Raw genomic sequence first — 9,187 nt, 5'->3', positions numbered from 1 at the left:
CTGACCTTGTCCAGTTCTTGTACTAGTCTCCTTGTGATGTTACCTTCCTGTTTGTTTCAGATGAGCTCCAAAGGACATTGCTAACATCCATTAGAAATGTTTCATTCATTCTCCCATTACCTTCCAAAAAGAATACAACATATGCAAGATGATGTTTCCACTTTCTAAAAGGTGCTTGTTTGGGTGTCATTGTTTACACAAATGCTGTTCACATACATTATGGAATCAGGAAAAATCAAATAAATGTGTTTTACACCTGGAATGGAAGATACGTGTACTTTGAATCTTATTTATTCCCTTTGTCTTGATGGTACTTCCAGAGACAAGCCTTATATGGAGTGGGAGTGTCAATAACCTCATCCTGCAACTTTCCATGCCTCTCAGATGCACTGGGCTTCTCCTGCCTCTCTACAAACCAAGTCCATGCAATTTACTTGATACTCTCTTTGAGAGGAGTTAAGAAAAGAGAAATTTGATGGACTTGAAGAAACCTATCTATAATAATATTCAGATATGGAGTTTTATAAGGACTAATGGCTTTTTGCCTAGAAATATTTCACTAATGTAGTCCAGACAGGACTTTTCTCAAGGGAAAAAGAACAGGAGCAAATGGAGGGGGGGTGATGGGGGGGCGGTAGGGGGGGAGATGGAAAAGGGAAAAAAAAAAAATCCAGTTCTTTTTTATTATTATTTTTTCAGAATCAGGTTGTACATCTTTGGGTTTTCTTCATAGAAGAGAGGGAGAAAGTAAGAAACAAAAGGAACGGTGCTACCTGAAATCATTATGATAGTAATTATGCAATTTTAACATTATGCATCTGTCAGCATTAGGACGTGTCTTTCAGGAGGAAGAACCTGAGTAGGTATATTTTGAACATGAGTGTTATACGAAAATGTTCAGTTCTACAAAGTTCCATATTGACATTTCCTCTTAAAAATATTTCGGTTATTATGCAGCGTAGTTTTCATTTGGATTGGGCAATTTATTCTTCCACAACCACATTCTGAATTTTTGTACTAAAGAAGATGTTTCTGAGCTCACAGATTCTCTGTGAGCTAATGAGGAGCTGGAGGTGTCTGATAATGGTAGCAATAGCAGCTATGTGAGGAAAGAAGTGGGTAAAAGAAAGCATGGAGGTGAGAGCTTCCACAGTTGTAATGCAAACAATGGACTGAAGGCCCAGCAGAGCAGAAGAGGTGGAAATGGTCTTTGGTGACAAATTCTAACTTGTAAAAGTGCCAGATTGTGACATAAACCAAAGTGAATCTAGAGCAACAATAGCTCCACAAGGCCTGGTGTCAAACCAGCCTGCGTGAGGGAGAAGAGTGCTGGGATCCTGGCATCTCCCAAAGGTGTTAGAAAAGGGAAACAATTTGTATAAATACAGGAATTCAACACCAGAAACAAAATACTGACCTAATCAGTGAAATGAGCATCGAAATCAGTCTTTGTGCTGAAGTTGGAAGGGTCTGGCATATCAAATAGAGAAAGAATATCTTCAGGAATATGCCAGAAGCTAATTGGTTTAAGAAATCTGGCTGTATATAGAGACCATTACTCATAGATATCACGTTTTTCTATTGCACAAATTATCTACAGTGATCATGGTGTCTGCTCAAGGAAAAGTTTATTTTCCTTCAGTCTTTTCTTTTCCCCTGACCTCAAAGGACTAATTAACAAAGTATTAGCATGTTTCTAAAATATGACTGAATTCATCCTCTTAAGAAAATGCACTGAAGAATGTACCCTGTTATTAGAAATGACAGGATGTATATAGGGCCATATGTTTTCAAAGGGTTTTCTGTCAGTGTTAATCAAAACGCTGGAGAACTTATGAACATACAGAGCAGCACGTCAACCATATGGATAATATCTTCTCTTTAATAGTGAGAATTTGAATTAATAATAAACACTGGAGAGTAACTTAGAATGAGACAGAAACAATAATATTAAGACCAGTGCAAGCATAACATCATATCAGTCTGAAGACTGCCGAGTATTTTAAAAAATCTCATTGTGGATTAAATTCTGATCATGGAACTACATTCATTAATTTTTAGTAATTTAGCATGGAAAGGTAACTCCAAAAATGCCATTTAGACTTGCTGGTTTTTGTAAAGGACAGAATTTGTCTCTTATAGCGTGTTCTAGTAAACACCAGTGTCACGTGCTGGTCTGAATGCTGGAGGTACATCCATTGTTACAGTCTACTTGTTATTGTAAAGGCATTGGGATATTTGTTTGATGAAACGTGCATGCACAAATCATTTCACGGACTGTGCAAGCAGATGCAGGAAGAAAGTGGAAAAGAAAGTTCCTAAGTCAGCTAACCTGAAAAATGGATTGAGACTCCATTATTTTCAATTACCCTCTGAGGACTTACCATCATGGACTTACCTGTTTTTACAGATGGTGGCTCTCCTAGCTAAATGTTAAGTTCTATTTTTGCTGTTACCAGCCTGGCTTTATTTTGTCCTTAGTTAAAAACAAAGTTACATTTAGAAGTTTGACTGCTGGTACTGAGACCCAGAGCCTTTCTCTGCTGGTAAGCACCATCCAGCCTTCGCAGGGTGAAAATCCGCATCTTCTATCAGAGACCACAAGAAGAGGAAATACAACATTCGGCCTTTGAAACTATAAGGTGAGACCTCCCTATTACATAGGGATAGATCTTATTGGTAACTATCCATCTGCATCACTTACCCAGCCTAAGAGAGATGATATTTTCTTTGAAATTTCTATTTTATTTTTCCCTTGAGTCCATTCTGGTTTTCAGACTTCCTCTGTTGCTGGTTAAGAAGTGTGTAACTATGGACAGCACCTTTTGACTGTGACGTGGTTCTTGCACCTGCTCTTTGCTTTGTTTTTGCAGTAGCCACAGGAGACCAATGGCAAGGAGCAGAGCTCTTCCTTCCCTCTGTGCTATTCCATCATCTCCTGTAATTTTGCTGTCAGCATTTGTTCTGCTACACGACAGCCTGTGACTGTCCTGCAGACCTCAGGGGAGCATCTCTGGTACGTAGGAATCAGTATCCACCTGCAGCATATTGGTAGAAAATGTGTAACAGCTTTAATTTAATTTAATCTAAATTTTCCCCATCAAAAGAGGCATTTTGTTTTAAAAGATCAGCTACCAGGAAACCAGTACAATGGTTCTGTCAAGGGTTACGGCTTCACTCTTTCTGGGTGAGATGTGTTTTCCAGTTCCTTCGGACAACCTCTGCTCTAGCATGTTTGTTGCTAAGTGCACATTTGAAGGCCTTTCTTACACCTTACCTTTTACTTCTGCTCTACAACCTCTGTGAAAAAGCCCCAGAGCTGGCATGTAGCTCCTGCCAGGGAGGGATAAAGGGGCCTTCTGTTGTGCAGATGTTGGCTTCAAGAGTGCTCTTACCTCCATATCAAAAGAGGAGGTGTTCAAACCCAAACTAATAATATAACCGCTAGTCAAAAGAGAAAAGGGGCAAAAAACATGCTTGTTAAACTTCCAGGTACCCTGGCAATTAGTGTAAGCACGGCATAATCCTGATGAGCTCTCACGTCTCCAGTTACGCTCAGTACGAAGTGTTTGTTAGCATTTTCTCCATCTGCTCCTATAGAGTCTCCATCAGCTGACAGAGGGTACGGTTACTGCAGCTATTAAATGTTGATGATCCTCACAGGGTCCCAGTTGCTTGTGGCAGGTATTCATTATGTTAACTGTTCCTCCCCCCACACTCGGTCATAAGGATTTTTCACCCCGGTGCATTTACTAACAGCAAAATTATGGCTTATTTGATTAAGAATCAAAATCAGCACAACTTTTAGGTGCAGTAAATTGCATTGGTTAGACTTTGCTTGCCTGAATTAAATGAAAAGTATCTTTTTTTCTTCTAGTATGATATTCGAAGTTGCAAGTGCATTAACTTCTAGGATACACTATCCCTCACTAGAAAGGACATCTCTTCTTGTTAAACCAAATCTACCCTTATTCTTCTAAAAGGAAATAATATGCTTTCCCTTTCCTTAAAGCCACTTACAGATAGATCTAAGTGAATAAATATATTCAACAGCCTTTGCCTTTCCATTTCTCTTTTGCCAGCAATGCCAAACAGACTGTGAAAAAGAGAATTAATTCATTATCCCAGGATATTCATGAAGTTCTCTAGGCTTCTGATTCTTGGACTGCAGGTCATTAGGAATCATTAATTTTTAAAGCTACTGGTGACATCCTCTGAAGTACATGAGACTGAAATAAACAGGTCTATTAATGTGGTAGTAGCTTGGAAAGATGTAAGCGTATGAAAAAGCAGAATTTTAGCTCTGCAAAGATCTTTAATGTAAACTGAGACAGTGCTGGGTAGGTGTGCTACCATATGGCACAACAGAGGGCACGAGGGTTAAAACAATGGGCTCTGAAATACATCAGGATGATCTTTTGCATCTTGCTCCTGCACTCCTGGCAGTTACACAGTGGTAGTTACCTTTTATGTAGCTTTTGCCACAGAGCAGTGGTGGTCAGAGGCAGCTTACAGCTGTCTGCAAGAGGTCTTGCAGGCACGTTTGTGCCTAAAATCCTTTTTTTTTTATGTTCAAGTGTAGAACATGTTGTGGTTTTCCTTTTTCCTTCCTAACAAATATGCATCCCTCCCCATTTAAAAGTTAAACATGCCTTGACTACCCCAGCAATGACTTTCCTTTTGATGTGGCCATGGAATGATTAACCCATACACTGCTCCTAACCTGAGAAAAGATATGAGAGCACAGGATGGCTGCATTAATACTCAAGCCATATGTCCTCCCAGAAGTACGGTACGATGTCGATTGCGACCTCAGAAGAAAGCAGGCCTGCTTATGGCAAATATATGGAATTGATTAAATGAATAAATAACCCTATTATTTAGTTTTGCATAAAAATATGTGGGACCCAGGTCAAAGATAATCCCTAATTTTTCTATGCATAATAGATTCCAAAGTGTAAACATTACCAGTAGCATGAACCAGACTAGATGCTTTATGTCAACAGTCAAAGGTGCGAGTGTAAACTCAGAAATATTGATAATGTTTGTGAATAACTTCAGACTAAATTATGCTGGAGTTCCCAAGCTGCTATGAGTGCCTCTGTTGTTTTAACACTCCGCTCTCTGAGTTCAAAGACTGACCACAATTCTCTTATAGTCAGCATTACATTTAGTGTATATATGACTGATTTCAGAGCTTATGCTTCTGTGTCTTAAAAAGGCCCAGAGTAAGGCTGAAAGAAGCAGAGCACAGAAGGTTAAAGTGCCTTCATGACTGTCTCATCAGACAATTCAGGTCAGGCAGAGTGATGCTCTGCCCAATGGGCCTCGTGTTTTGCTTCACGTGTCACAGGCTGAATGAAGAATAGAAGCTGGGGGCTGTGGGACTGGGCTCAGATCCTGGGGAACTGAAGTAGAGATTTGATTTTGCTCTGAAGCCACAAAGATATCTTCAGCTGAATTCTCTGCTTCTCAGATTAGCTATGAGCATAATAGGTGTGAGAATAGCAGAGCACCTACAAATTATTCTGCTTTGAAGAAATGGCAGATTTTGCTACTAAGCAGCCCATCCTGCAAATGGCCTTCATGTCAGGACCCATTGTGTTCTGATGAATATGAGACACAAATCCAAACTTCCCAGCTGCTTCCTATATGCAGCAGGATCCCAAACTCAGCCCCCACAGTGAAATGTTTTGTTTGATGAAGTTCAGACTTGAGTTCTGAACCGAGCAGCTCTTTGCAGTTGGATCTTTTATCTGCTGAATACACGGAGGGGAAAAGAGAGCAGTGCATCTGGCAGTGCAGTGAAAGCAGACCTTATCTAATAGCATACAGGCTTGTGATTCACGTGTGTGCAGAATGCAACCCAATGTGCCTGTAATGTGGGGGGAATCCAAACTGTGCTGAAAGCAGTGGGAGCTTCTCCACTGACATCAGCTGATTTCTGGATTAGCTCCATAATAAGCAGAGGTCAAGGACATCACTCATACTTAACAACAGAAGCCCAGCTAATAGGCACAACAGGATGTAAGATGATGCCTAACTGAGGTGAAGGGACCAGCTCCACCCCTCATTAAATCTGGATATAAGTAGTGTCAAGAATCTGCTGCATCTCAAAAGTTCTTCCTAACAAATAATAATGAGCTTTCATTGAGATTCAAGACTTTGTATTGGATGACAAGCAGCCATTTTGGTTATTTAACAGTGTCTTCAAATTCAGTATTTAAATGTGATTTCATTTCTGTCTCTCTCTATCGTGACTTCAGGCAATGTTTTTTAAACTTATAGTGTCATACATGAAATACAGTAACTATTTCCAGTGAAGACTTAAGTGTTTTTATGTTATGCAGTTCTGTAATTAACATTGTTGTCTTCTGTGCTGTAGGTATCCACAGCTTTTTTACTGTCTGCTGGCAAATTATGGCATGGTGTTTGCTCTGAAGAGTTATATGACTGTGATTATATATTTACAGTTCCCCAAACTGTGCACCATGTGTTTAATAGAATTATTTATTTATTAAGGTGAAATACATTGCAATACAATGAAGGTAATGAGAGAATCTAGTGCACCTTGTTCTATATGTAGGAATTAGCCCTGAAGTGGCCTGGCAATCAGATGAAAAGACTTCTGAGGGTTCCTTTCAACTTACCTTTCCTATTCTACAAAATGTGTAAATAAGAGGCATTTAGAGCCCATTTGATGTGAGTTCTGCTGCAGAGAAGGAAGTTATCAGTTTGGCATTAGGTGCCCAGTACCCTGTTGAGGGAAGGGGATAGGTGACGCCAGATGGGACCGGCTGAGTCACACAGGGAGGGGGCACAACAAGACGCCACTGCCTTGTTTGTTTTTCTTTTTCAGATGCCCACGAGCCCCAAGGAATCACATTGCCTTGCAGCCACTGCACAGCCACGAAAACCAGCTGAAAACAAAACCGAGCCTCTTCGGTAAAAGCCCCACAAGTGACCTCTTTAGCAAAGTGAACAAAGATTTGTGTTGGCTTCTCTTCCCCCCGCTATCACTTACACTACATGCGCACTGTTGTTCCTCCTGCCTGTGCCATTGTACCTCCCTCCTAACCTGTTTTCATCCTGCAGAGGAAGTAAGCACACAGCAATGGTGTGAGTTTACAGCACCTCAGCTGCTTTGTTCTAATTTCCCATTAGTGCACATAGGCAGTAGTCTCAAAGATAGGTATGGTGCCTTTTATGTCAGAGGGTGCTCAAAGGTCTGAAGTTGGGCAGCTGGATTAGAACTGCCTGACACATCAGTTTATAGTGCAAGGAGACGATTACTCCAAAAGAATTTATTATGGGACAGTAAAAAGTCTGTTAGAAGTAGGCTTCTGTAGATAGGATGATGTAATATCCACTATAAGGCACTATAACTGCGTTCACATTCTTTGGTGCGCCGTCCCATATAAAAATCCCCAGTGATCCAAAAACCAATGCAATAAAAGTTAAAGATGAATCCAATCAATAACCTACTGCATTATTCATGGGTTCAGTGATGCAGAGTTAATCCTCTGGGACAATGACATTAGGACACTTGAACAAAATGTACAGCACCCTGCCTAACACCCAGTCTGCACAGAGGACAAAACCTCTGTAACCTTCATCTTCTTCTTTCAGGGACAGAGACATTCTTGCTCAGCACTGGAACTTCTGGAGATGATAAACATGAGCAGCCCATCCCCAGCTCCATCCTGAGCACCTTCAGCACTGGCACTCAGCACCTCCGAATTGTGCGCATCCAATGCCAGCTCTCCACCATATCAAAAGAACAATGTATTTGCTCCAAGGTAAATCAATCCTATTGTAGCATATGAGATTTTCTCCACGTTGGTGTCCCTGTGGAGGTAGCCGTGGTCTTGGGCTCCGGCTGTGGGAAGGGGTGGGAGGTGGAGGCAGCAGCCCCCCCCCGCCTCAGAGCTGCACTGCTTTGAATATGCAATTATTCTGTCCCTAAAGGTAAATAGAGGGTTTGTGTGCAAGAAATATTTCTGTAAAATAGTTTGCAGCTGAAAAGATAACACTATTCCCTGCCTCCTACTTGGCTGTACAATTTTAATTATGTCAGGGAATCTCTCCTATTTTATATTCCATATATATTTATGGAATAAGCTGTTGGCAAATAGGACATTATTTCAAATAATTTAATGTATTTATTAAAAGAGATTACAAATCTATCCAGGCTATAGTCATTGCACTTAGGGCAACTATTATGGCTATATTATTGTTCCATTTATTTCAAAATATCTTTGGCAAAGACTGCTCCTCCACGATGAGCATGAGAAATAGACCATCTGATGGTCCCTGTGTTGCTGAGGGCTCAGCTGTCCCCCTGCCCTCTTGGACCCATCCTCATAGCTGTGCTCCAGAGAGTGAGAATAGAGCTGGGACAGAACAAAAAGAACAAAAAATAATAATAGGTTTCCTCCTCCTCCGTTCGGCTACATCGTCAACTCCATTATAGCGTTTACAATGTCGTTGCTGTTGTTCTTCAGGGCACGGACCGCCTTCGCTCTGGACACGTTGGCCTGGGACATGACCAGCTCGATGTCTTTCACCTCCACACCGGTTTCATCAACCTCTTCTTCCTCGCTCTCCTCCTGCACGGTGGGGGTCTGTGTGTTTTCTTGGATGTTTGAGACGGCTTCTCCTTGCACTTTGAACTTGGTTATTTGAATTGTACTATGTGATTTTAGCCCTGAATGGAACTGAAATACAGAGCTGGCCTCAAGGAGGCAGAACCAGAGAGAAGCTGCAAAGATGCTGATGGACTCAGAGCTCCCGTGTGCCCCTGGAGATCCAGCTGAGGAATCCAAGGATGCCCAAACTGGTCCCTGCAGCAGCACTACATTTTTTTTTAACAATCTGTTAACAGCAGAAATACAACCACTGTTGGCTGTTGTCATGTTAATATTCGATCTTTCCAGATTCAGTGTTGAGAAACAAGGTGAATCTTTCATGCCAGTGGTTGCAGGTGTCATGCATTTGTCTCCTGGTATTTGGATCCACTGTGCTGCATAGAATGAACTGGACAAACCCACCTGTAGAAGAGGGAAGGGAAAGTGAAGTCCCCAGTACTAAGCAGAGTCTTGCTGGAGACCACCAAGGGGACACAGCAATTTGTGACAAAGCCCATTGCATCATCACAACGAAGCCAAGGATGAAAGAATTGACACCA

At 41.3% G+C, this 9,187-nt stretch overlaps 1 long non-coding RNA gene across 1 annotated transcript; it reads left to right on the top strand.

Annotated features, from left to right (window-relative positions):
* The first annotated feature begins 706 nt into the window (after positions 1-706).
* On the top strand, positions 707-7,794 carry LOC107316167. The gene is made up of 3 exons (XR_001556206.2): positions 707-3,016; positions 6,860-6,945; positions 7,630-7,794. It is a non-coding gene; the product is annotated as an uncharacterized LOC107316167 (long non-coding RNA).
* Positions 7,795-9,187: the final 1,393 nt, after the last annotated feature.

The sequence above is a fragment of the Coturnix japonica genome, chromosome 6 (genome assembly GCF_001577835.2).
Source record: "Coturnix japonica isolate 7356 chromosome 6, Coturnix japonica 2.1, whole genome shotgun sequence".
Lineage (NCBI taxonomy): Eukaryota > Metazoa > Chordata > Aves > Galliformes > Phasianidae > Coturnix > Coturnix japonica.
The sequence above is the reverse complement of the archived record's forward strand: the minus strand, read 5'-3'. Positions and strand labels throughout refer to the sequence as shown.